We start from the raw sequence: 26,909 nt of genomic DNA on the forward strand, positions 1-26,909 counted from the left end.
CCATCTTCTTCTTCTCCTTCTTCATCCATGACTGAAGCACAGCGATACAAAGTCTCAGTTCTTGAACAGTCTGTTAAACCAGCACCGTCCTTCGGTAGTCACACAGCACTGGTCCTTGGTCCCTCAGCAGATCTTTGAGGAATAGCACACGACTTTCTGCAGTCCATCTAACATACTGCTGCTCCTGACTACTACCGTTGTTAAATACCACCCACAATATTGCTTGCATTAAAGAAAAGAACCAACTAAAAGGAAAATTATTTTCACAATGGTTACCATTCTGTGTGGTCAACTACACATTTGTTAACATTTTACACTTGTGATTTGCCTTTTGTCCAGCAGGGCTACACACACACACACACACATACACACCACTCTAAAATATGGCATAATTTCATGTAAATAAAACTTATTTTACACTTATGCTTTTTTTTAAAAAAAAAACCTTTTTATGAACAATAAAACACATTTACATGAAATTATGCACCCTGTTGGACTTCCATGACCATGCTTGCAGAGGCTGGCATGCAGAGAAGAACCTGGCATCGTCTTAGGACTGGGTTGATGATCTCAGGATGATCTGGGACTTTTTGTCCTCTGTGGTGCTAACTGCAGTGTCCCGATGCAGAGTGTTCATAGGAAGCACATTCCTTCTCTTTTGGGGCAGTAGGAGACAAGAGCATGCGTGTCTGTAAACACAAACTGGGAGGAGAATGTGGCCCTATCTCTTGTCGCCAGCAGTGCAGGGGGAAGCTCTGGTTTGTTCTGTCTCACGGTTCCCACCATGGCCAGCTCCCTCCTTAGCACCTCCTGGCCAAGAACGTGACATAGGATGTGAAAAAGTTGTCACAAGCGATGCTGTGTCCTTGAAGACCCTCTGTCACCTCAAGAACCACACGCTGGCTCTGATTCTTCTCTGGCTGTGTACAGCTGCATGTTCCAGGCGTAGCTAATCTGGGTATCGCAGGCTACCCAGATTTTGATTCCATACTTGCCATGTTTACTTGCCATATATTGTTTGAATCCACATCAACCTCTGATCAACGGGACCAGGCGCTCATCCACTGTCACATCAGTGCTGGGATTATACATTAGCTGCAGGCGACACACCCACTTATCCCAGACATGTCGGATGGCAGCCAGTTTGTCTCTGGTATGGCACGCTGGTCTGATGTTGCGATCATCAAAACGTATGACTCTTGAAATGAGGTGGAATGTCTTCAGCAACATGGTGGCACAAAAAATTGTCCTCCCTGTCTGAACTTGCCACAGGCTGGATGTAGCCTCTGTACTGGACCGGTTGACCCCAGCAAGAATCAAAAGACTCAGATTTCCCTGTTGATCTATTTTTATCTACTTTCGTTCCAGCTGTAACCATATACACAACACCCCTCCTTGTTGGTCATTTCTAGTACTATCTTTTCAATTTCCTCTGACATAAACACCTCAAAGTTCGACTTTATGCTAACAGCATGAGAGACAGCATACCTTGTTTGCCCTCCTCTCCCACTGTGCCCCCAACATACAGTGTCGGTTGCTTGGAGGAATGGAGGACCAGATAATATTTCCATCCTTGGATTGGAAAATATCTTTAGTTTCAGGAGGCTCCTCTTCATCACCCTCTGATACTTCCTCCTCCTCCTCTTCTGCAGGTTCTGCCTCATCTCTCTCCTCCTCCACAGGGTCAAAAATGAGGTCAAGGGCCTGTAATGCACTGTAGGTCCTCTTCATTTTGCTGTCTCAGAGTGAAATGGGAAATGCCCCATTGATGCTATAAATTCAGTTTTTGTTTGTTTGTTTGTTTATTGTTATCTTGTCCCCAATTTGGCAAAGGCATATCTCATAGCTTTTGTTTTGTCTGGAGGCCCAATGAAATGCAATGCCCAATGCTTTGAAGTGTGTTTGACTGTGTGTGTGTGTGTGTGTGTGTGTGTGTGGAAGACCACAGATGTTATATTATTATTTAGAAACACATAATTCAACAAAAATAGTAATAATTAATTTTACTTGCAAAGAGCATAGTATAGAACCATCCATGTCATTTTCAGGCAAGTATGTGGAAAAAAAAAAGTATTTTCATTCAAGGATTACTGATTTAATTCCCACTAAAAATACCCAAGAGACCAAATTTACTATTCAATTAATTTAATTCAGAAAAAAAGAGAATCCACTAATCTTTTGGTGTTAATGACTGAAGATGAAATTCCCTTCTCTTCCAGCAGATGTCGCCACTTGCACTTGGTTTGTTAACAGTATAAAGAGAACGGAAATAAAGTTAGACAAAAGATTTTTAAAAAAATTGCTTTTACCCTTTCTTTTGGGCAGCTGGTAAATATATATATAGTTGAATGTTCTTATTAGATTATCAAGGAAACATTTATTTTTTCTGCCAATTTAATTCAAACTTTAATATATTTTATATTTATTACACATGAACTGAAATATTCCAAGTCTTTTTGCTTTTCATTTAGATCATTATGGCTCGCAACTCATGAAAATGAAACATCCAGTATCTCAAAATATTAGAATCTTTAATAAGATACTTACAAAAATTATTTAGGATGCAGAAAAGTCAATTGTCTGAGTAAATTATGTTTATTTATGCATGTAATATTTGGTTGAGGCTCCTTTTGCACAGATTACTGCATTAATGAGGAGTGGCATGGAGGCCATCAGCCTGTGGCACTGCTGAGGTGTAATGGAAGCCCAAGTTACTTTGATATCGGCCTTCAGCTCATCTGTATTGTGGGGTCTGGTGTCTCTCGTCTTCCTCTTGACAATACTCCATAGATTCTCTATAGGGTTCAGGTCAGGTGAGTTGGTTGGCCAGTCAAACACAGTAACACCACAATCAGCAAACCAGTTCCAAGTAGTTTTGGCACTGTGGGCACGGGCCATGTCCTGCTGGAAAAGGAAATCAGCATTTCCATAAAGCTTGTCATCAGATGGAAGCATGAAGTGCTCTAAAATCTCTTGGTAGATTGCTGCATTGACTTTGGACTTAATGAAACACAGTGGACCAACACCAGCAGATGACATGGCACCCCAAATCATTACTGACTGTGGACACTTCACACTCGGCTGAAAAGAAGACTTTGAACCACTGAGTAATCTCCAATTCTTCTTCTCCTTAGTCCAGATGATATGCTTCTGATGTCTCTCAAGTGGCTTGACCCTAGAAATGTGACAATTGTAGACCATTTTCTGGACACATCTGAGTGTGGTGGTTCTCGATCCTCTGACTCCAGCCTCAGTCCACTCCTTATAAAGCTCCACCACATTCTTGAATTGGCTTTGCTTGACAATCTTCTCAAGATTACGATCATCACACTTTGCCTATCCAGTCTCCTTTCCATGAATATGCTTTGATACAGCGCTCTGTGAACAGCCAGCCCTTTCAGCAATGATCTTCTGTGGCTTACCATCCTTATGGAGGGGGTCAATGAGTGTCTTCTGGACAACCGTCAGGTCAGCAGTCTTCCCCATGATTGTGGTAGTGTGTACTGAACCTGATTGCGAGAATTGTGGGATTTCTACTGCATAAAAAGTGAGTTGCTCAAAGTGGAAATGAAATATTCTAATGTTTTGAGATACGCTTTTTTCTGTAGGCCACAATTATGAAAGTTAAAATAGAAAAATGCTTGGAACATTTTAGTTTATATGAAATGAGTCTAGAATATATACGCTTCTCATTTTCTGAAGTAACTTAAGCAAAACATGTTGAACTTTTCCACGATATTCTAATTTTTCCAGATACACCTGTATATATTTCTATAGCATGCAGAAACACGTCTTCAGTTAAAGTTCACATCACATATCAGAATGAAGAAAAATCTCTGTCACTTTATCTGTGTCATGGATGTTGACTTTATAATATCTTTATATCTTCAGGGGTTTCCACACACCACGATCTCTCTAGAGTTTACACACAATGGGGACAGTGGGTGGATCTGATACTAAATTGTGCCCTATGTGTGTGTGTGTGTAGCACTGGGGTTTCATCCAGAGTGTATTCCTGACTCATTTACTCATTACTCTTCTGAACGGGAGTCAGGTGAACGTCTCCACAGCTGGAGAGCACGCGCTCCACAGACCGCCATGGGTCACCACAACGCTCGGCTGCTTCCTCATCTTCACCATCGTGGTGGATATTTTGGGCAACCTGTTGGTGATTTTCTCCGTCTACCGGAACAAGAAACTTGGGAACGCTGGTGAGTGACATGCGCGATCCAGAAATGACATGCTGCGTTTGTCAATGTTCATCAAAAGATGTGAAAACTTTCCTTCAAGAAAGACATATAATGTCAATGGCATGGCCTGAAAATAGTCCGGACCTCAATCCAATTGAAAATCTATGGTGGAAATGAAAGAAAATGGTCCACGACAAGGCTCCAACCTGCAAAGCTGATCTGGCAACTGCAATAAGAGAAAGTTGGAGCTGGATTGATGAAGAATACTGTTTGTCGATAGTTAAATCCATGCCTCAGAGTGATTCCATATTTTTTTCCTCGGTTTGATCTGTAAAAACAGTTGCAATTGACTACAGTTTTCTTTCTTTTTTATTTTTGTAAGTGTTTCATAAAGCCAGAAGGTTGGAATGTTAAATGAAAATAGTTTTGTGGCATGTCTGTGATTGGGTTTTTTCTACACAGTCCTAGAGGATTATCAGTCTGATGGATTACAGGAACAGGGTGGAGGTGATGACCACAGCAGCACAGGTGGACGTGGATGGAGTCAAATTCCCGGCCTGGATTATCGTCCCAGTCCACCACTGGTCAAGTCGTTGTTGTTGCGTTCGGTTCCTTGGGTTTTTACTAGGTTTTTCATTTTCAGTGATGCCCTCAGGTATCTGTTTTTTGTTTATTTCATGTTGTGTTTGTTATGGCGTGTGGTTTGTGTTATTTTTAGTTCCTAAACTCAAGGACTGCTGTTGTTATCCTGCACTTGGGCCTGACCGGCTTCATCCCTCCAAAACTTGACACCAGTTCACCAAAGCTACTCTTTCTTTTCTTAATTTCCAGATGCAGATCGATGGGATGGCTGACCGGTCCGAACCAGGGATGAGTATCCACAGCATGGACAGGATTTAGGATCAGTTGAACCAAGTATTCAGACAATATTAGGAAAAGAAATCCAGCCAAGAGAGAAATGCAGTCAAGGAAAAGAAAGAAAGTGTTTCTCCAGATTAATTGTGACTAGGCCCTTTTCCTTCTGTTTCCACATTTTCTAATTCTTTCCTTTCAGCATGACCTTAGAAAAGTGAACATCTTGTACAGAGTTTCTTAATCATCTATTGCAGGATCATTCAATCTGTTTTCACTCCTTTACCCAACTTTAACCTTTCACCTTGTAAATTAAAGAAATACTTTTGTTCCTTTTTTATTGAAAATAAAATATAAATAATTTGACTTTCATTCTTCAGTTAAGTTGCCTTTATTTGTCACGTACATTATTGCACTGAAAATTCTTTCTTTGCATATCCCATCCCTGGAGGGTTGGAACGCAGGGTCAGGCCATGCCCACACCTTTTCACCTTTTTAATACCTTTTCCTTTCCTATTTTTCTGTCCCTTTTGGCCTTCTGTCCACACTGAGACAGTGTATATAGTCAGATCTTTTGATGAGACAGATCTTTTGGAAAACACCCCAAAGTGGATAAATTTTAAAACTGTGTTTTCACATGGCAGAGTGGACTGTGGAAACCGAGGCTTTTAAAAACGATTTTTAGTCATGTGACCAGTTCAGCTAAGATGGTGGACAACATTGTAGCGCAGGACAAAGAGCCGGAAATTAAATAAATGACGCAGGTGAAAGTATCTTGGGTTTTCCTCATGTGCAGTACAGGGATGTTTTCTACAGAATCACTTTCAGACGTTTCGGTGTGGATGAACAACTTTTGGGAAACAACTGAAAACAATAATGTGGACGCGGACCGTTTTTAGACGAAAACACTGTTTTTAAATTTATCCGGATTGGTGTAGACCAGGGGCATCGCTAGGGCTATTCATTGGGGGCTCGAGCGGTCAGAAAACACAACAATCTTATTATTCAGATAATAACCTAACTTCATTTTTTATGTTAACACAGGTGATAAAAGTCAGCTAACAAGTGCATGTTGTGTCAAAAAGGAGGCCCACTGTGTAACAGTGCCTGCAGAACCAGATCACCAGAGGGCATCATCGCCTGAGTTTTGACAGTCTCAAACTTACTTCCGGTCTCGCTCGGGTATTTAAACAGCTATGCCTATGTGTTCACTGCGAAGTATCATTCTCTTAGATTGCGTACCAAGCCTTGTATATTATATTGTGTCTACTACGTGTATGATCCCTGCCTGACCCTAGAGCTACGATTGTTCGGTTTTGCGATTTTGGTTTTGTTTGCAGTGTTTTGTTTTCTGGCTTTTGACCCTTTTGTGTGTCCATAACGATACTGAAATTTGCCTGCTGATTTTGTTAAAATAAAGATCTGCGTATGGATTCTGCTACGCCTGCCTCCGGTGCATCCTAGCGGATCTTCTCGCTACTATTGTACGCCAAGGATACATGATCCGATTTTACCAAGACCAAGTAGCAGAGCTCGAAGCCACCAACGCCTTGCTACAGCAACAGCCTCCCGCAGCCGCTGCAGCTCCAGCACCACCCCCACGCAGTGAGTTACTACGCTTCGCACTACCCGAAAAGTTTGATGGTGCCGCTGATCGCTGCCGGGGTTTCCTGCGCCAATGCAATAATTTCTTCACGCAGCAGCCAGAGGTCTACGGCAGCGAGACCGTCAGATGCGCCTTCATGCTATCGCTGTTGATGGGTAAAGCACTGGACTGGGCTGCGGCTGTATGGAATTCGGATACCCTAGTTTAGACTACCGCGGTAAAGTTAGTTTTACATTCGCATATTCGCATTTCCGGCTTCAATAGCTGCTTAAATAAACCCGCAAATAAGACACATATATACATATATTTCCTCTCTACATAGTCTTTAAGCTACACCCTCTTTTTTCTTGAGTAAGCGCTTACATTAAACAAATTTTGAAAGCATAATCCCTATTGTTCTCTACGGCGCAAGGAATGATTTAGGGATTATCGCAAAGTGCATCCCACTGACAAAAAGCGTAGAACGATATTGATTTTTCCTTCTGTTCAGCGTCTGAAGGCTCAAACAATTACGTTGCCAACTAGAAATGCCAGACTGATAAAATATGAATTTTTAACAAAAATGCAGCAACATTTTTTTTCTTCATTTTAAACATTAGCATACACAATGGAATGAATGATAATTAAATATATATAAAACTATAGGGCTTTAACAAGCAAAATAATGTAACTGTTTGATAAGCCTATTCCATTTCTTAAATTATATATATATATATATATATATATATATATATATTACACACACACTTTTTTTTTTTTTCTACATTTTTGATTTTTTAAAAATTCAATAGCTTCTTAACCAAAAGAGTTGGACAAATTCCACTCATACCACCATGGACAGTTCCCCCTCATCTACTTACTACACCCTTTTGTTTTACAGTTCACTCATTTTCTTTATATTTTTTTTCTACATTTTTGTTTTTTTAAAAATTCAGTAGCTTCTTAACCAAAAGACCATACCACCTTGGACAGTTCCCTGTTCTGTATCTTCTACACTTTTTTTTTTATTTTTGCATTTCACTCAACTTTGACTATTTTTATTATGTCTTATTATTATAGCACGTTACAAAATTCAATTGCTTCCAAAAAAGATGGAGAGATGCCACTAATATTGTCACTCACATTTTATTTTTGTATTTCAGTAATTTTTGTGCAATATATTGTACTTGCATTGTATTACTCAACTACTGTGTTGATCTGCTTGCATTGGAGTCATGACATATAAAATAACGAGTGACCCAATCCTTCAAAATTTAATGACGTCAGTAACAACCACTACAGGAACACCATCTTCCCTACAATATTTACTAATGATGATTTCAACAGAGCTCAGGATACAAAGGACTGACAGATAACACATCAACAACAATAACAGCACATTCTGGGTACAATGAAAACTAATGAATAGTTTGCAAACATTCAAATTTTCAGATAAAGCTAGTAAAGTAACCTATGTAAGCACAACAAAATTGCAAGCTACTGAATTAAATCCTGATTTAAAATTAGCAGACAGAAAGGACCTCAGCCACTTCAACAATGGACTGTCCTCTCTGTTGCGGTCAGTAAAGTGCCTCTGCTCCCTGAAGGCCAACAGAGAGACTGAGGAGAAGCATTTCTTCTTTTTGTGTACCACAGGAGGTCCTTACAGTTCTGTATTCTTGTGTAAAGATCTGTCTTACAGACAGATCTTTGGGTTAAGATACTTTGAAGATCAACCAGCTAACATCGCTGTTGAAGACCCGCTACACTGCTACCTTCAATAAATTCTTCTCCCCACAAGAACTGTGGTCAAGCTTACTTATTTTATGTATTAGAGAAATCTAATACATAAAATAATAATAATCTAATCCAAACCACTGCTCAGCCAAATACAGCAAAATCTAACAACACAACCACATTTGCACATTTACACGATTTGTACAGTAATTTATCTTATTCTGCACTACTTTTTACATTTCACATCCACATCTTTATATATATATATATATATAATTTTACACATTTATACATATTTTTTCTTATTTTTTTTATTTTATTTGATTGTAAATGAAATTTATGTTCTTATATTCTAGAATTTATCTTATGTCTTGTCTTTCTATTGTCATTTTGGCTCCTTTCTCTTTCTATTTCACTGCATATCATACTGTGTATCGTTATGTATGTGACAAATAAAATTTTAATTTGGCATTCTCACTGGCTACTTTTTTGTGGTTCTTTATAGGTCTGTGAATATTCAGTCCTGATTGCCAGCCATTGGGTGTAATATACACAATATACATTTAACTGTATACTCTAATTAATTTGCTCTATAGTAAATTAATATTAGCTATTTAAAAATGACAAACATATTTTCAGATCAAATTTTAGCTATAAAATATGTCCACAAATGTCCTGACCATGCCATACTAATACAAAACAATGATAACCCTCAAGACCTGATGTCCACTGAGATGGACTTTAAACTTTAAAAAAAATCCTGTGCTCTACAACTTTGACTTGTTTTCAAATTGACTTTAAATATTAACACTTGATACTGTTAAAATTATAAACAGTGCAAATTGATGAAGCTACCATGGACATAAAAATTTTAAAGGTGAAGTGTGCTAACTCCTTCTCTATTCAATTAAGGGTCATAAGTTGATTGCAATTGGTCAATTAGGGCCCAATCAGTGACCTGGGATTCTTCAAATTCGAAAGATACATTTTTATTGGTTTACAGAGAAAAAAATGTACATTCCAATAAAAGCTGGTCTGAAAGGGTTCATCGCATGATAAACTGGAATTACCAACATTTGGATCTCTTGAGGAAATTTTTGCTTGCATTTCGACCAGACAGAAAAATCTGAAGAATCTTTTCAGGAAGGCCTTGTAGCACTATTAACGGTAAGCACTTTGTACTTCACTTATTTGCAAAATGTTTAATAGGCCGTGTGGTGATTGTTTTTAGACTTTAGATGTAAATATATGTAAATTCATTACATATGCTTAAACATGATAATCAGCTTAAAATCTCCCAATTTTTTTTAGCAATATTGAACATGTTAGTGAGTTGAACTTGTAAGGCAGGGGTTCTCAACCTTTTGCAACTCATGGCTCGTCAATGACTGTTTAAAAACATTCCGAGGACCACCTTTCCAAATATGATAATATGAACACAGAATAACACGATGTGCTGATGTGATTGGTGTTGCAATATTTAAACACAAATTAGCTTTTAGATAATGCATCTTGGCTTGAGTGTTTTTGATCATATAAATTCATAAGAACATTTAGATAATTAGACAATAAGATTTGTCAATTAAAAAATGAATTAAAATTAATTTGGGGCTAGTCTAACACTGCCTACCCGGCCCACCAGATGGCGCTCGAAGGTCCACTAGAGGTAAACGTTAGTTACTTTGTTGATTTACTATGATTTAGTGTTTTTGTAAATTAAATAACATTAAAGGTTCTGTACTCAATAAGTCAGAAACATTACTCCAGAATTATCTGTCTTTGTTACACACATGCAATCACAAACATGCATGTTTATGTGTATATCACACAAACAATAAAAAAACATACACACAAAAATGATCCCAGTAGAATGTAGCGCATAGTTCCCCAAGAGCAATGTTTGCAGAGATTGTGTTTAGGGGGCATAGACTTAAGATTATATGGTTTTAATTTGTTCAGGTTTTATTTAGTTTGTTATAGATATGTCATAGTATGTTTGCATATAGGGTTATGCAAAAAAAAAAAAAGGCTGATTAATTGCAGGCCTAAGTAGGCTACAATTTGCCCCTTTTTATTTAGGTAATTAGGCTACATTAATGGTTTTATGAATTGACCGATCTACTATTGATAAATTCTACTATTGTCCTTCAGTTTACTTGAATTTTTGGCTTCCTTTCCACCATCATTCATTGTGTAGTTTTACATAAGCCTCTGGCCTATTTTACATTTTTCATTAATCTTTACTGATAGATTTAAAAACGTGTGACCCATTTTACCTGGACATATCAGCTGAGTTTTGGGGTGCTTGTTGAGTTTAAATGTCGAAAGATCCTAAAGTATTCTACTTAGCAATATATTTTCTTTGTATAGCAGAGATTCACAACAATTTATAATAGTAACACTTAAGATGGTCTTGCATTATTTTAAGTGGTTTTCTACAAAACAAAGTCTCAAATTACGTGACTTCAGCCTACTCTTTTAACCACTTGATATGTGTCCTTTAACAATTATATCTCAGCTACAATAAAGATCTGTTTGTTTAACTGTTAAGAGTTGTATGAAATTGAATGGTTTTATTATCAAACGAATAGGTAATTTTATCTCAAGCTTTATATTTATGACTAAAACTTAGACTTTTTATTTATGGCCATATGATTTTAATGTATTTAATACCTGAAATTTAATAACAGAAAATGGGAAGATACCGAAAAGGAAAGGGAGCTTCAAGAAAGGACCTATGGTCATTGGTTGGAGGAGAAGAAATAGTGGTTATGGAATTTCTGAAAGCTGACCTGGGCTGTGAAGATACAACATACACCTCAAAGGTGTGGTCCAACCTGTCCTATAAACTTTTTAAAAAAGACAGTGTCATAAATCGTCACTGGTTATGGGTGATTTGGACAATGAATCGCAATGGAGTACAGGACAAAGTAAAAAAATTACAAAAATGCACAACACAGAAACTGGCAGTAAAGGATGCTGAATCTGTCCCTACTGATGACACATGTTTCACAAAGACAGACATCGGACAGTGATAGTTAGAGGTTGCAATTAAATCATGGCCATCATCACACATTGAGAGAGTAGAGCCGCAAGTCCCAGACACACTAGACTCCAACAATGAACACATAGAAGAGAATTGTCTTCAAAATCACAAGAGTCACTTCGTGATGTAGAAGAGCCATCTGTCATGTGCACACACCCATCCGAGAGTGAGGTGAAAGAGACATCCTGCAGTCAAAGACTGGGCTCATCTGATGCTGAAATAAGTACTTTTCCGGAGCAAGACACTACTGACAGTGAGGTTGGGCAAAAGACAAAGAAATATAAAATGGAAACAAAAGAAGTGAAAGAAACCAAGGGGAATGATAAATGGAGGAAGATGCCTTAAATGCCCAAAAAATGTACCATTACATTGGACCTAAAGAAATGGAAAGAAATTGAACCAGAGAAAGGTTCTACTAAACTAAAACAACCATGGACCCATTATTTTTATAACAGCTTCAGAAGAAAAAATCCTTGCTGCACAATAGCTTTTAAATATCAGCATGTTAAGCTTGAGAAAAGAAGAAAACAACATTCCCATTATTTAGTAATCTATGGAGTCTGCACATTCCCTTCATGCACGGCAAAATACACTTTTCAAATTACAAAGAAACCCTGCATTAACAGAAAAATCAAAATTACAGTCATCCACAGAGGAAAGATTGAACACAAAATTACGTTGAGGGAAAATTGCACTGTCAGTGCAAAAGGGAGTGAGCCAAGAGTATTATCGGTGGTTAAAACACACTCCTGCAGCTGCGCTCTTGGCTGGAAACATCACAAGAAGCTTAAGCAAAGACATACTAAAAGTAATAAGTTCTGAAGTCAAAAAGCAATCACGCCTTCACAATGAAATCTTCATGGAGATGTACATGACACAGAACATTATAAGAGAATGTGACGACAAATTTTATCGCATGCCTGGGTACATACAGCACTTTCAAGTGGATCCCTTTGGAGTGCATTTGTATACAGAAACTGGAATCAGCATTTTGGTGCAACATCTGCGTTGAAAGGCTCCAGTAAGTTTGGATTTTGATGTAACAGGTAATGTGGTCACAAAAGTAATAATGCACCACCTCTTCCAGTAAGTGAAATGTTAACAAATGAACATTCCATTCCACCCATCACAAACTGGATCATGAAATTCTTACTGCAGGCATCACAATACACAAGACTACGAATCCATAAAGTAGAAACAGACAACAGCTGGGCATTAATGCAAAGTGTCCTCATTGGATTCAACAAAGAAAGTGTTGTTCGTTACCTGGAAAGAGCCTTTGCCATTTGCAGTGGAAAAAAAAAACTTGGAATGTAATTAGAAGCTTCACAGTTCCCCACCTTTGTTCAGCTCATATATTAAAAGCCATTGCACAGGTCACTGGAAGAAAAACTGATGACAAAGGACTGAAACAATTTATCATTTTCGGCTTTGCAAGGCTGCAGAACACAGCATCACTAGGAGAAGTAATGAACATTTTCAGACCACTATGCACAGTTTTGTTAGCAACCCACCTTACAAAGACTGTGCAAAAGAATCTTGCAGTTATAAAAGGATCATCAGAGAATCAGGGGAAGAAAATTATGAAGACTTGGAGAAAATCAGGGAGTGTGCTCTAACTGAAACAGATGAACAAAAAGGTCATGCATACACAATTCTGAGTAGATCTTCATTCTCCATTTATTTCAAAAAAGCAATTGATGAAGTCAAGGAAGCTCAGACAACTGAACAGGATCACAGTGAGTTTACAGAGGTTAACCCATACTTTTGCCCTGCAATTGTAAATTCTGTTGTTTCACACTATATAGGCATCATCCCCTTGTGGAGCCCCATGCTTCTCGGAAATGTACGGAGGTATGCAGTTGATGTAGAGGAGGCTGTTGAAGAACCATTTATGACAAGGGACACAAACTGCCATGTCGAAAACTGGTCTGGCATTGTAAAACAGCAGATTATATTAAAAGAAAGACGCCTAAGACCTGGAAATTTTGTCAGAAAGTTGTATCGTTCTATTCAAGGACGGTACATTGAACATGTCCTCCAGCATAATCTGACTGAAGAGCTAATATTGAAACCCCTTCAACCAAGACACATCAGTCAGTCTCAGGAGGGATGGTCCACAAGAGATGTAACAAAAGCTCAAAATTAAAAATCGAGGTATTTCACAGCTCTACATCGCATTCCATCTCCAAAAAAGCAAAATGCTGAGAAGAAAGAGAATGTTTTGATGACAAGGTTGAAAGAAAATAAAGCAGGATGATGATGAACAGCAGTATCAAGCATTCACAGAGGTACTAAAGATGTATATTTCAGACACTACATTTATTGAATAATTAAAGTCACACAATATAAAGAGGATGTAAGTGTAAATGTCATAATCAAATAAATTATGATTGCTAAGTTATGATTGCTGTCATTGTAGGTAAAGCCTGAGTGGAAGGACTCAACAGCCAAAAGTATCATGACAGATGGACAGCATACTTCAGAAGAGGTAAAATAAAGAATCTGACTATTTATAGATGGAATCACACTAATTTACTGCAACAAATTATTTATTATATGTTTTTTGTTTATTTGTAGGTGCACTGGAGGTTTGTGGTAAGTGAAAATGTTTGATCATTGTATCACAGAATCTAATGTATTTAAAGTGTTTTGCAATTAACTCATATACATTATTAAGCCTTAAAATATGTCCCCAATGCTAAAATGAGTGTTTCTCATTGTACACCATGTTAAGTATATATTTCTTTTTGTATTTAACAGAGTTACTTTTTATATTAATGTTTATAATTATGTATTCCTGTAAATATAAATAAAAATAAAATGTTATACTGTTCAAATTAATTGTAATCTACATTTAAATGTTCTAAACCATTTATTATTAATAGAAGAATATTATGTAGTGCGTAGGACTGTATGTGTACATCAAATAAGATATTTATGGACACTATCCATTTTTCTTCAAGTATCTCAATGTAATTTCCAGCCAGATTTTTGTGGTTGATCCTCAGCGTGGAACAGATGAAATACAGGAAGCAAAAGAAGCAGCCCATCAATTTGGGTAAATCACTGAAATAAAAAAGAAAGTGTATAACACACATTTTAATGTTTTTACCTCATGTTTTGACAAATGGTAAACTCCTAAATCCACTTCAGAAAAATGTAAAAATGCCATAAAAGTTGAAACTCATAATAAGTTGATCAGCTGTAAATGTGTAATGCTTAACCAAACAACATTTTTTCAACAACAGACAGTACTTCAGGATGCGACTAAATAGACTTGGAAAGCAAGACTGGGTTAACAAAAAATGGACACCAGGCCAAATTAGACATACTTTCCAGGCAGATGCCACAAGCTGCGGAGTCTTTGTCATGCAGGTAATGTTTACATCTATGATTAAAATATATAATTTTATTAGTGAAATTTGAATGATATTGTAATAAACTGGTGGTTATAATTTGAATATAATTTTCATTCAATTACATTTTTGTAATTTATACCATTATTTTTTATTTCTGTTAAGCTGTTTGTGACCCCATGATAGGAGCAGCCTAAAGCAACAATCTAATAGCTAAACACAAATTATTTGTCATGCTCTAATCTAAGTAATAAACTGTAATAATAAGAAAAATGATTAAAGAAATGTTTAAATATGTACAAAACAACTAAAATGAAACAGGATTTTATCTTTTCCCCTTTCAGATGGCCATGATGACAGTAAAGGAGTTTCCACAAATTCCCAAGAAAATCACAATTGAGTCTTCACCAGAGTCAATTTTGTGTGTCAGGAAAGAGATGGCAGAGATCATTTTAAAAGGATCAGGTACTGTTCATTGTTAAACATTATTCTTGCTAATCATTTATATCAAAGGATTTAAACCAAAATGACACACTTTAATGTAAATTGTGTTAATTATAATGGTTGAAGTTTGAAAATGTATTTTTTTTTATTTGTTTGTTTGTTTGTTTGTTTTATTTAACAATATCCTTTTCAGAATCAAAAGATGGTTATTGTTCATTCTGTGGAAGTCTGGACTTACCCAGTTCAACTGCTAACTCACTTTGGGTAAGAAAAAACTTTCAAATTAATAATCTTTAATAAGTGTTCTGATTTTAATGAAATAGATAAAGTTTTAATTATGTTATACTGTGATTCCATGCAGATACAATGTGAGACCTGCCAAAGATGGTATCACATTCAGTGCCTTGGAATGAACAATGAGGAAATTCCAAGCAAAGAGACAAGCTGGAATTGTGAACACTGTGCTACTTGCAGTTTGCAAGTAAATAGCCCAAATTTGTTTACTTTAACCATACCTAACTTTTATTCTCCTCTCCTCTCAGGTACAGATTGCACACCTGAGATGCCAGTGATCCAGGATGGGTTCCCTGTGGAGTATGATTCCTCTCAATGTTTCTTCCTATTGCCTCTTGCCATCACAGGGAGTTTTTCCTTGCCACTGTCACCCTCGGCATGCTCATCAGGGACAATCTGTTCATTTTGATTTATACATATTTTTGCACACATTTCATACTCATGTCCCTTATTATCTTTTGATTCTGTAAAGCTGCTTTGCAACAATGAGCATTGTTAAAAGCAGTATATGAATAATTGAAATTGAATTAACATATTTCTCAAGTTGTACATTATTAGTGTTTTATTGATTAATTAAATACATTTGTTATAAAAGATTTAAATATATGTAAAATTGAGAAAGAAATGGATGTTTTTATATTTAATCTTTGTGTGCCAATTAGAATAAATATTTAAAAAAACTTTAAAATTTCATAGTTATTTTCTATTCACAAAATATCCACAGAAAACATATGTTGTGACTGGCACTGATAATCATTCACTAATATAGAAACAAAATGAATAAAATCTAAAATTGCCAAATATACACTTAAAAATATCAAAAAGAGTCAAAGAGAGTCAAAGAAGCTTTATTGTCACTTGAGCCGTATATAGAAGATGCAGTACACAGTGAAGTGAAACAACGTTCCACCTGCACCAGAGGTGCTACAAAGAACAAAAACAAGTACATGTGACACAGACAAACATTGAGCTAAGCTAATAACTTAAGGTCAGGACATATAACGCCAGCTTTGTGCAGAATAATAGTGTTAACAGTGGGTGCAAGAGATACAAATATTAAAGTGACACATGTAAACAGGATCAATATAAAGTGATGTATGCATGTAAACAAGACAAATTTGTGCATATGTGTTGTCCGTGTCCAGCACAGTTCAGTTCTCTGTTGAGAACAGTTCTCGTGTGTGTGTGTCTCTCCGTGTCCAGCACAGTTCAGTTCTCTGTTGAGAACAGTTCTCGTGTGTGTGTGTCTCTCCGTGTCCAGCTTCAGTTCAGTTCTCTGTTGAGATAACTGATTGCCTGAGGGAAAAAGCTGTTCAACAGTCTGGTTGTGAGGGTCCGAATGCTCCGGTACCTCTTTCCAGATGGTAGAAGGGTGAAGAGTGTGTGTGAGGGGTCATCTACAATGCTGTCTACATTGCAGATGCAGCGTGTGGAGTAAATGTCCATAAGAGAGGGAAGAGAGACTCCGATGATCATCTCAGCTGTCCTCACCATCCGCTGAAGGGCCTTGCAATCCAAGACGGTGCAGTTCCCAAACCAGGCAGTGTTGCAGCTGCTCAGAATGCTCTCGATGGTCCCTCTGTAGAAGATGGTCAGGATGGGAGTTGGAAGATGAGCCTTCCTCAGCCTTTGCAGGAAGTAGATGCTGCTGGGCTTTCCTGGTGATGTAGATGGTGTTGAGTGACCAGGTGAGGTCCTCCGCCAGGTGAACAGCAAGGAATTTGATGCTCTTGACGATCTCCACAATGGACCCGTTGATGTTCAGTGGAGAATGGTCACTATGAGCTCTCCTGAAGTCAACAACCATCTCTTTTGTTTTCTCCACGTTATGTGTAAAATATGTTAGGGTCTAAGATAAAAAATGCCATGTGCAATTACAAAACAATAACTAATATACATTTTTAAATTCTGTCACTCAAAAATCATGAGAAGCTACTATTTTTTTTTATTAAATATAAAATGCCTGAACTAAAGGATGTAGTAAGTGAATGAGTGGGAACTATTTATGGAGGTATGTGTGTCATGTCTATGTCTCTTTGTTGATGACTCTATTTTTTTTTTTTAAATAAGAAAATAAAAAAAATAAAAAAGTAAAAATGGAGCTGTAAAACTAAAAGTATTAAATACATAAGGTGGAACTGTCCATGATAATATTAATACCATCTCTCCACCTGTTTAGGAAGGTACTGAATTTAAAAAAAAAAAAGGAAAGAAAATAATGAGTAAATTTTAAAACAAAAGGGTGTAGTAAGTAGATGAGGGGGAACTGTCCATGGTGGTATGAGTGGCATTTCTCCAACTCTTTTGGGTAAGACGCTATTGAATTTTTTAAAAATAAAAAATGTAGAAAAATGTAAAAAATGAGTGAACTGTAAAACAAAAGGGTGTAGTAAGTAGATGAGGGGGAACTGTCCATTGTGGTATGAGTGGCATTTGTCCATCTCCTTTGGTTAAGAAGCTATTGAATTTTTAAAAAATCAAAAATGTAGAAAAAATGTAAAAAATGAGTGAACTGTAAAACAAAAGGGTGTAGTAAGTAGATGTATATATATATACATACATTTTTTCTACATTTTTGATTTTTTAAAAATTCAATTTGTTTGTTTATATATATATATATATATATATATATATATATATATATATATATATATATAATTTAAGAAATGGAATAGGCTTATCAAACAATTACATTATTTTGCTTGTTAAAGCCCTATAGTTTTAAATATATTTAATTATCATTCATTCCATTGTGTATGCTAATGTTTAAAATGAAAAAAAAAAAATGTTGCTGCATTTTTGTTAAAAATTCATATTTTATCAGTCTGGCATTTCTAGTTGGCAACGTAGTTGTTTGAGCCTTCAGACGCTGAACAGAAGGAAAAATCAATATCGTTCTACGCTTTTTGTCAGTGGGATGCACTTTGCGATAATCCCTAAATCATTCCTTGCGCCGTAGAGAACAATAGGGATTATGCTTTCAAAATTTGTTTAATGTAAGCGCTTACTCAAGAAAAAAGAGGGTGTAGCTTAAAGACTATGTAGAGAGGAAATATATGTATATATGTGTCTTATTTGCGGGTTTATTTAAGCAGCGATTGAAGCCGGAAATGCGAATATGCGAATGTAAAACTAACTTTACCGCGGTGTTTAGACTTCGGCAAATTACCTCATGAACCTCATCAAAGAAGTCTTCGAGTATCCGGTTTAGGAAAGGACATTTCCGTACAGTTGTAGGAATTACACCAGGGCTCTGATACTGCGGCGGATTTCGCTATCAAGTTCCGCACGCTCGCAGCTCAGTCTGGGTGGAATGAAACGGCATTAGTGGCAGTGTTTCGCGAGGGGCTCAACCGGGAATTGAAAGCCGAAATGGCGTGCAGAGACACTAACGCACTAACATTACCTTGTCCCAGTATATATCTACTGCCATTCGTCTGGATAATCTACGACGCCAGCGTTGATTTCCTGCCTCCGCGCTGCGTTCCTTGCCAAGCCGCTCAATGGAATACCAGTCATAGGGAGGAAGCTGCCGAGCCGATGCAACTGGGAAGATCACGCGTTTCAGAGGAGGCGCGCAAACGCCGCGTGCAGCTGCAGCTTTGTTTCTACTGCGGACAACCAGGTCACAGAGTCTTCCAATGCCCGGAGAAACCTAGCACCTCTCATGTAAAAATCGTGAAGTTGGCTTCTAAAGTTTCTCTTCCTGCCTACGTCATTCATAATAACTCGTTTTTCTGTCACAGTGCTGAGTGACTCCGGATCAGCAGTGAACCTTATCGACAGCAGCCTTGTACAGTGAGGGAAAAAATGATGTGATCCCCTGCTGATTTTGTACGTTTGCTCACTGACAAAGAAATGATCAGTCTGTAATTTTAATGGTAGGTTTATCTGAACAGTGAGAGACAGAATAACAAAAAAATCCATAAAAACACATTTCAAAAAAGTTATACATTGATTTGCATTTTATTGAGTGAAATAAGTATTTGACCCCTTTGCAAAACATGACTTAGTACTTGGTGGCAAACCCTTGTTGGCAATCACAGACGTCAGACATTTCTTGTAGTTGGCCACCAGGTTTGCTCACATCTCACATCTCAAGGAATTTGGGCCCACTCCTCTTTGCATCCACAAACCATTTTCAATGCCCTGGCTGAGGGAAGGAGGTTCTCACTCAAGATTTAACGGCACATGGCCCTGTCCATCGTCCCTTTGATGCGGTGCGGTTGTCCTGTCCCCTTAGCAGAAAAACACCCCCAAAGCATAATGTTAATGGGGGTGGGGGGGGGTCTTCTGGGAGTCATAGGCAGCATTCCTCCTCCTCCAAACACGGCGAGTTGAGTTGATGCCAAAGAGCTGGATGTTGGTCTCATTTGACCACAACACTTTCACCCAGTTCTCCTCTGAATCATTCAGATGTTCACTGGAAAACTTCAGATGGTCCTGTACATGTGCTTTCTTTAGCAGGTGGACCTTGTGGGCGCTACTGGATTTCAGTCTTTCACGGCGTAGTGTGTTACCAATTGTTTTCTTGGTGACTATGGTCCCAGCTGCCTTGAGATCATTGACAAAATCCTCCAGTGTAATTCTGGGCTGATTCCTCACCATTCTCATGATCACTGAAACTCCATGAGGTGAGATCTGGCATGGAGCCCCAGACCGAGGAAGATTCAGTCCTTTTGTGTTTCTTCCATTTGGAAATAATTGCTGTTGTCACCTTCTCACCAAGCTGCTTGGCGATGGTCTTGTAGCTCATTTCAGCCTTGTGTAGGTCTACAATCTTGTCCCTGACATCCATGGACAGCTCTTTGGTCTTGGCCATGATGGAGAGTTTGGAATCAGATTGATTGCTTCCTTCTGTGGACAGGTGTCTTTCAAACAGGTAACGAGTTGAGATTAAGAGCACTCCCCGAGAGTGCTCCTACTGTAATCTCAGCTTGTTACCTGTATACAAGACACCTGGGAGCCAGAAATCTTTCTGATTGATAGGGGATCAAATACTTATTTCTCTCATTAAAATGCAGATCAATGTAGAACTTTTCTGAAATGAATTTTTCTGGATTTTTTTGTTGTTATTCTGCCTCTCACTGTTCAAATACACCTACCATTAAAATTACAGACTGATCATTTCTTTGTCAATGGGCAAACGTACAAAATCAGCAGGGGATCAAATAATTTTTTTCCCTCACTGTACATGAACTCGGTCTGTCTACCATTCCATGCACCCCGCCTTTAAAAGTTACTGCCACAGATGATCAACCCATTGGGAAAGCCCTCCTCACTCACCACACATCTCTCATGGAGTTACAGATTGGACTTTTTCATTGTGAAAAACTAAAATTTTTTATCATTTCCTTGCCCTCAAACCCTCTCATCCTCTGCCTTCCCTGGCTCCAACTTCATGACCTGATCATTTCCTGGAAGAAAGGGTAACTAAGTAAGTGGTCCACCTTGTGTCATAAGAACTGTTTTTGCTACCAGTTAACCCGTTCATGCCTATCATGTTGTTTCCCAAGATGGCACCCGTGAGTTCGGCTGCCATCACAACTGCTCCTACCACTTTTTCTTTGTTCTTGTTTTTTAAGTTAACTTTCAGTACAGTAATACCAGCTAATTCTTCAACATGGAGTACATTCGTTACAATAGAGATACTCTTATTTCTATTGGTGTACAATGTACTCACAATTCGATGTTTTTAACCCTGGATCCAAGCTGGCTGAGTGAGATCCTAAGGGAGAACAAAGGACACGACCCGAAGCGGCGGCCCCGGGGGAAACGAGCTGGTGTCAGGAACAGGCTGAGAGCCCGTGCACACTGCACACCTCTGCCTAGCATTCTGCTCGCCAACATCCAGTCATTGGAGAACAAGCTCGATGACCTCAGGACCAGGGTAAAGTTCCAGAGAGACATTCGGGACTGCAATCTCCTCTGCTTCACCAAGACATGGCTGAACCCTGCAGTGCCGGACCATGCCATCCAGCCTGCCGAGTTCTTCTCGGTTCACTGCATGGACAGAACACTTCACTTGAGTTTACATCAGTCATAGTCAGCGCCGTTTATATTCCACCTCAGGCGGACACGGACACTGCTTTATGCGAGCTGCATGAAGCACTCACACTGCATCAGACACAACACCGGGATGCTGTGCTTATTGTGGCATGGGACTTTAACAGTGCCAACCTCAAACGTGCAGCACCAAACTTTTATCAGCACATCAGCTGCCCCACCAGGGGTGAAAGGACACTAGACCACTGCTACACAACAGTCAGAGACAGCTACAAGGCACAATCTCGCCCTTCTTTTGGAAAGTCTGACCACGCCGCCATCTTCCTCATGCCAAAATATAAACAAAGGCTCAAGCAGGAAGTTACGGCTCGGAGGGAGGTCTAACGCTGGATGGACTAATCGGTGGCTTCTCTGCAAGACGCTCTGGATGATGCAGACTGGGACATGTTTCAGCGCAGCTCTGATGACATCAACATGTTTACAGAAGCAGTTGTGGGATTCATCAGGAAACTAGCGGGTGATACAATTCACAAGACTATCATCAGAATGTTTCTTAATCAGAAGCCGTGGGTGGATAAATCCGTTCATGATGCTCTGAGATCCTGCTCCACTGCGTACAACACGGGGCTCACCAGCGGAAACATGGAGTTCATTGCTTCACTTAAAATGCTGCCATTGCCTTCCTGGTCTGCTGTCCTATAGAGATATAAGTGTTACAAAATAATAATTAATAAGCAAACACAGCCTGAGTTAAAATGCAACTCTAAAATAGTTTACTATTTTTAGTCCACATACCGTAATCCACAGTCAGATGCATGAGTCTCAATTACATCAATGTCGAATGCACCTCTGCACACAGGACACTCGGCAGTCTAAAAATAATAACTTAATATATTATACTAGACTAGCAATGTTGGTTAATATAAAGATACATACATAGAGAAATCTCACCAGCTCTGCCTGGTTTTCTGGGCACACTGGTGGCAAATGGTCCTGGGTGAAGGCTTCCTAGTAATAAAACACAAAACAGTAAGAAATAACTTCACTGTTTTACTCACAGCAAATTGTACTCAAAATCTGACACCAAGTGGAACCATCTTTCTGCAGATGGTGCATGAGGCTTTGGGCATGTTTTCAAATTCTTTTGCTTCTGCTGGTAATGGAGTGGTGTCAATTTGCTCTTGTAAAGGAGTTATGTACAGTGTACACTTTCCATTTCCACTCACTCCTTTTAGCTGCTACCGATTGTATCCATTTGAGTCAGGAGGAATAACAGCCAATTTGTGTTGCCCACCCCCACCTAGAAATGGAAAACAGCAGTAGTAACAATGGGAACATTTCAATTAGAAAGAGTTGGTGCTTTAGAGTAAGTGTATACAAAAGCAATACATACCTGTGGATTTGTGTAGCAACCAGCCACCAAAGATACTTTTAAGTCTTGGATATGTGTTCCAAAGCAAATCTGTCAACTTGTGTAACACAGTAACATTTCACATGAGGTTACTGGTTCAATGTAATAAATAGAATGTATGAATTAACACATTTCATCATACATACACATTTCAACAAAACTTAACTGTAGTGATGCCCAAGTCATATCTGTTTAACAAAATAAATAAACAAATAAAACATACCTCAATGTGTGATGTTTACTGTTAGTGAATGTTTTCCAAGTCCAGCCAGTACAAGCTGGAGCTCCTCATCTCCTTTGGGTGTCTTTGGACGTTTATCAAGCAGAAAAAAGTTAACTAAAAAAATCTTTTGTGGTTGTGCATAAGGTGCAAAACGTCTTTTGCCTTTGGCCTCTTTGTGGAAAAGTCCAGGAAATGATCTAAAATATAAAATGTCTGTTTACCCATCAAGAAGGACAACTATGATACAGTTTTGATACATTTTCAGTTGCTTACATCAGAACTGAGTTAACGATAAAAGGAACACTATGTTTTGCATCCCAAGTACACACATACCTAGCCATTTCTTGATGCACTGACAGTCCAAAGCCACTGCCCTGGGGCCTCGTTACTACTTGTCCTGTCTGTTGAGGGGACTCTCTTTGGGCTCCCGGGCCCTCAGGAGACTGACTTGTATTTCCCTGTCTGACTGGCCTGACATTCCCTGATGAACTTAGCCTGATGTTCAACATCGACACAAGACTGTGTGCCGTGTTTAAAATATCCGCTAACTGAACCTGATACAGAAAGAAACTGATAAAGTTGTGTGCCTTAAAACTAAAAACATACTAAAGTCAGAAGTAGGTTATCATCAATGTCGTTAAGTCACCGTAAAGCACTGCTCTGGCCCACAATATAGTGCTTCAGCTCTTCAGTTCTTCAGCTTTAGCTCTGTACCACTGCACATTGCATGTCATGGTGGATTGCATGCCCATGCTGAACTGAATAGATTCATGCTGAACCTCAGCTCAGAACTGAAGATATGTACTCACATGGTGACAAATTGAAAATATTATATCCTGATTGATTCTTATCTGCAGTTTGCTGAACATCTCCTTTCAGTGGGAGACATCAGTGGAGTTCAGACAACTTCAGATTTTGTGACATGTGCCCGATTGGAAATAGTCTGGACCCTCCTGGAATTTCAGGGTGGGCTCTAGAGTAATGAAATATCCACAATAATCATCTAATGGTGTTGCCTCAGTCACGCATATTTCATGATAGAAGCACAAAAAGTTTATGGGAACTTGTGTTTGTTTAGGCAAGGCATCGGACTACTGTGTCATTTGCTCCATGTTGGAATGTGATGCTGACAAAAGCCTAATTAAAATGGTAAATCTTTGTATTAAATACATACAACAAAATCTATGTAAAGTTGGATTACTTATCAAGGGTTACAGTGTTACACACATGTACACATAAAAGCACACACTAACAATTGCAGTTAAGTGTAAATTGTTATGCACATGTATTTGGACAAACTGTACAAATATTTAGATTTTTTCCTGTCTGCAACAGATTCTCTCATATTGCTAATTTATTACTTTTTTATACTTGTAGGTGCAGTGTGACCAGTGCAGTGTGACTGATGGACAGTGTGACCGATGGACAGTGTGACCGATGGGCAGTGTGACCGATGGACAGTGTGACCGATGGACTGTGTGACCGATGGACAGTGTGACCGATGGACAGTGTGACTGATGGACAGTGTGACTGATGGACAGTGTGACTGATGGACTGTGTGACCGATGGACAGTGTGACCGATGGACAGTGTGACCGATGGACAGTGTGACTGATGGACTGTGTGACCGATGGACAGTGTGACCGATGGACAGTGTGACAGATGGGCAGTGTGACTGATGGACACACTTTCACTGTGCATATTTTGATCCTAAGGATCAGTTTGATTTGACTGATTTCATTTGTACAAAGTGTTTGTGAAACACGTTTTCTTTTTCTTTTTGGTTAATCTACAACTAAATATTTGGGTACCAGTTGTAATTTTGTGTGGTCAGTTTGTCCAGTTCCACCACAAAATAACTTTTGGTTCATTTATTCAGTCTCTATTCTCACTTCACAGTGGGGGGCCATGCATTTCACACCTAGGCCTTCACTGGTGTCCTTCCTGAATTAATCCACCCCTATACCATCATTATGACGCCACCATGAGCGTCGCTAGGCCATTTTCTACTCAGCCCTCCTAAAATTCTGCGATTCTCCATAAACTCTACACAAATTGGTGATCTCCTCAGTCCCCTTTAAACTTCATATGGAAACAGCAGCAGACTTCAGCTCTTCCCCGACTTTCATTGTGTTCTTCAATCTGCAGACCGTGGCATCACAGAGTGAGGATCAGAGGACGTGTGTGTGTGTGTGTGTGTGTCTGTGTGTGTGTGTGTGTCTGTGTGTGTGTGTGTGTGTGTGTGTGTGTGTGTGTGAGTGTGAAATCAGGAAGTATTGTTTAATACTCAAATGTTATACGCATCTATGCAATACAGTGGAATGCTACAATACGTTTACCATCCTACCCTGTTAGTCAAACCTTTATTTTATTTATTTATTTGTTTATTAATTTGTTTTTTACTATTATACCCTCAAATGAAAATTCTAGAATCGCCCCTGGACGCCACGGCAATAGATACTAATCACCCATTAAATAACAAAGTAAAAAAGAAATTAGTCTACAGTATTTCACACCTCAAAAGGAATAGTCCATTTTATTACAGTTACTTTTTTCAAAAAAGACATTCTAGATGAATTATGCAGCAAACTGCAATCTCCAGAGGACGCAGCATCCGAAATGAGACGCAGTGAATATAGAAACAATGTTTATGGGCGGGTCGCTGCCTCTGACTACTCCAACTATCCAATCAAAAGACGGGAAATTGCTGATGTAATTGTATGCCTGCTAGATGGCCCCAGTGATGCCAACTCGAAATCTGATTGGTTAAGGTAACAATTTCATTAACACTTATTTTAAGTTCCGGGCGCCTGCACTATTGATTCTGAAGGCCTTAAGGCAGATTTCTTTCACCCTGGCAACACATGATGTCATCCACTAGCTGAAATATGATTGGATAAATACTCTTATCATAAATATACACTACTGGAAGCAGCGCAACTGTGAGAAATGCTATGAAATGTAGAGAATAGACTATTGGGAATAATTTAATACACATTCATGAAAAAATATATTAAATATATTAAAATGCAAGTCAGTGATTCAGATCACTGCTGTTTAGTCCAGCAGAGAAGGACTTACTGACCCTGACGGTCCACCACTGTCACTTCACCCCATAAAACTGTGCTACCCTGACGTGGGGTAGGATTTCTTTATGTAGTGCACTTCAGTTCAAAACTCCCCGTTTATATGGCTAGGATTTTCTGATAAAGTAGGAAAAACCGATGGTTCTAACTATCATTTTGCGCTCCGGTAGGAAAATCTGATAATGTAGGATAAACTGTTAGAACACCGGACATCCTCTCCCCCCACCCCCAAGTGTACATCGTCACACTAGCAGACAAACACTGCACACGGCAATGGCCGTGTTCCAATTACACCACCATGGTGTTTAAAGTGCACTACACACTGTATATATGGAAACCATTTACTGCACTATTTAGGGCACTTGCATATAGGGTAGGAAGATATTTCAGATTCAGCCATTGAAAGAGACTGACGCACTCAATTCTCGAAAGTGAAAGTATGGAGACTGTTCAGGTTGCCAGTTACGTATTATTCAGGATCTAGTAATAAAATCTAGTAATGTGTTTTTATTTGGTTTGTATTTTTTTTAAAAAAAAGGAGAGAGAAATGTTTAATCTTTATGATAATAATGCCGGGAGAATATATAAACTTGACAAGGGAACAAAAAACAAGCTACTTTTTTAGAGATGAGGAAAAGACCAGGAAAATGGATAGATAAATGAATACACGTCGTTAA

The 26,909-nt window shown here is 38.5% G+C and overlaps 1 long non-coding RNA gene and 1 pseudogene across 1 annotated transcript; both read right to left on the reverse strand.

Annotated features, from left to right (window-relative positions):
- LOC131348986 (NACHT, LRR and PYD domains-containing protein 3-like) overlaps positions 1-26,909 on the reverse strand; it is a 333,823-nt pseudogene that overhangs the window by 184,338 nt on the left and 122,576 nt on the right.
- LOC131349017 (uncharacterized) lies at positions 22,079-26,480 on the reverse strand. The gene is made up of 7 exons (XR_009204019.1): positions 23,481-26,480; positions 23,148-23,344; positions 22,907-22,982; positions 22,740-22,813; positions 22,465-22,521; positions 22,309-22,385; positions 22,079-22,209 (listed from the first exon to the last, which is right to left on the reverse strand). It is a non-coding gene; the product is annotated as an uncharacterized LOC131349017 (long non-coding RNA).

Source organism: Hemibagrus wyckioides, linkage group LG29 (genome assembly GCF_019097595.1).
Source record: "Hemibagrus wyckioides isolate EC202008001 linkage group LG29, SWU_Hwy_1.0, whole genome shotgun sequence".
NCBI lineage: Eukaryota > Metazoa > Chordata > Actinopteri > Siluriformes > Bagridae > Hemibagrus > Hemibagrus wyckioides.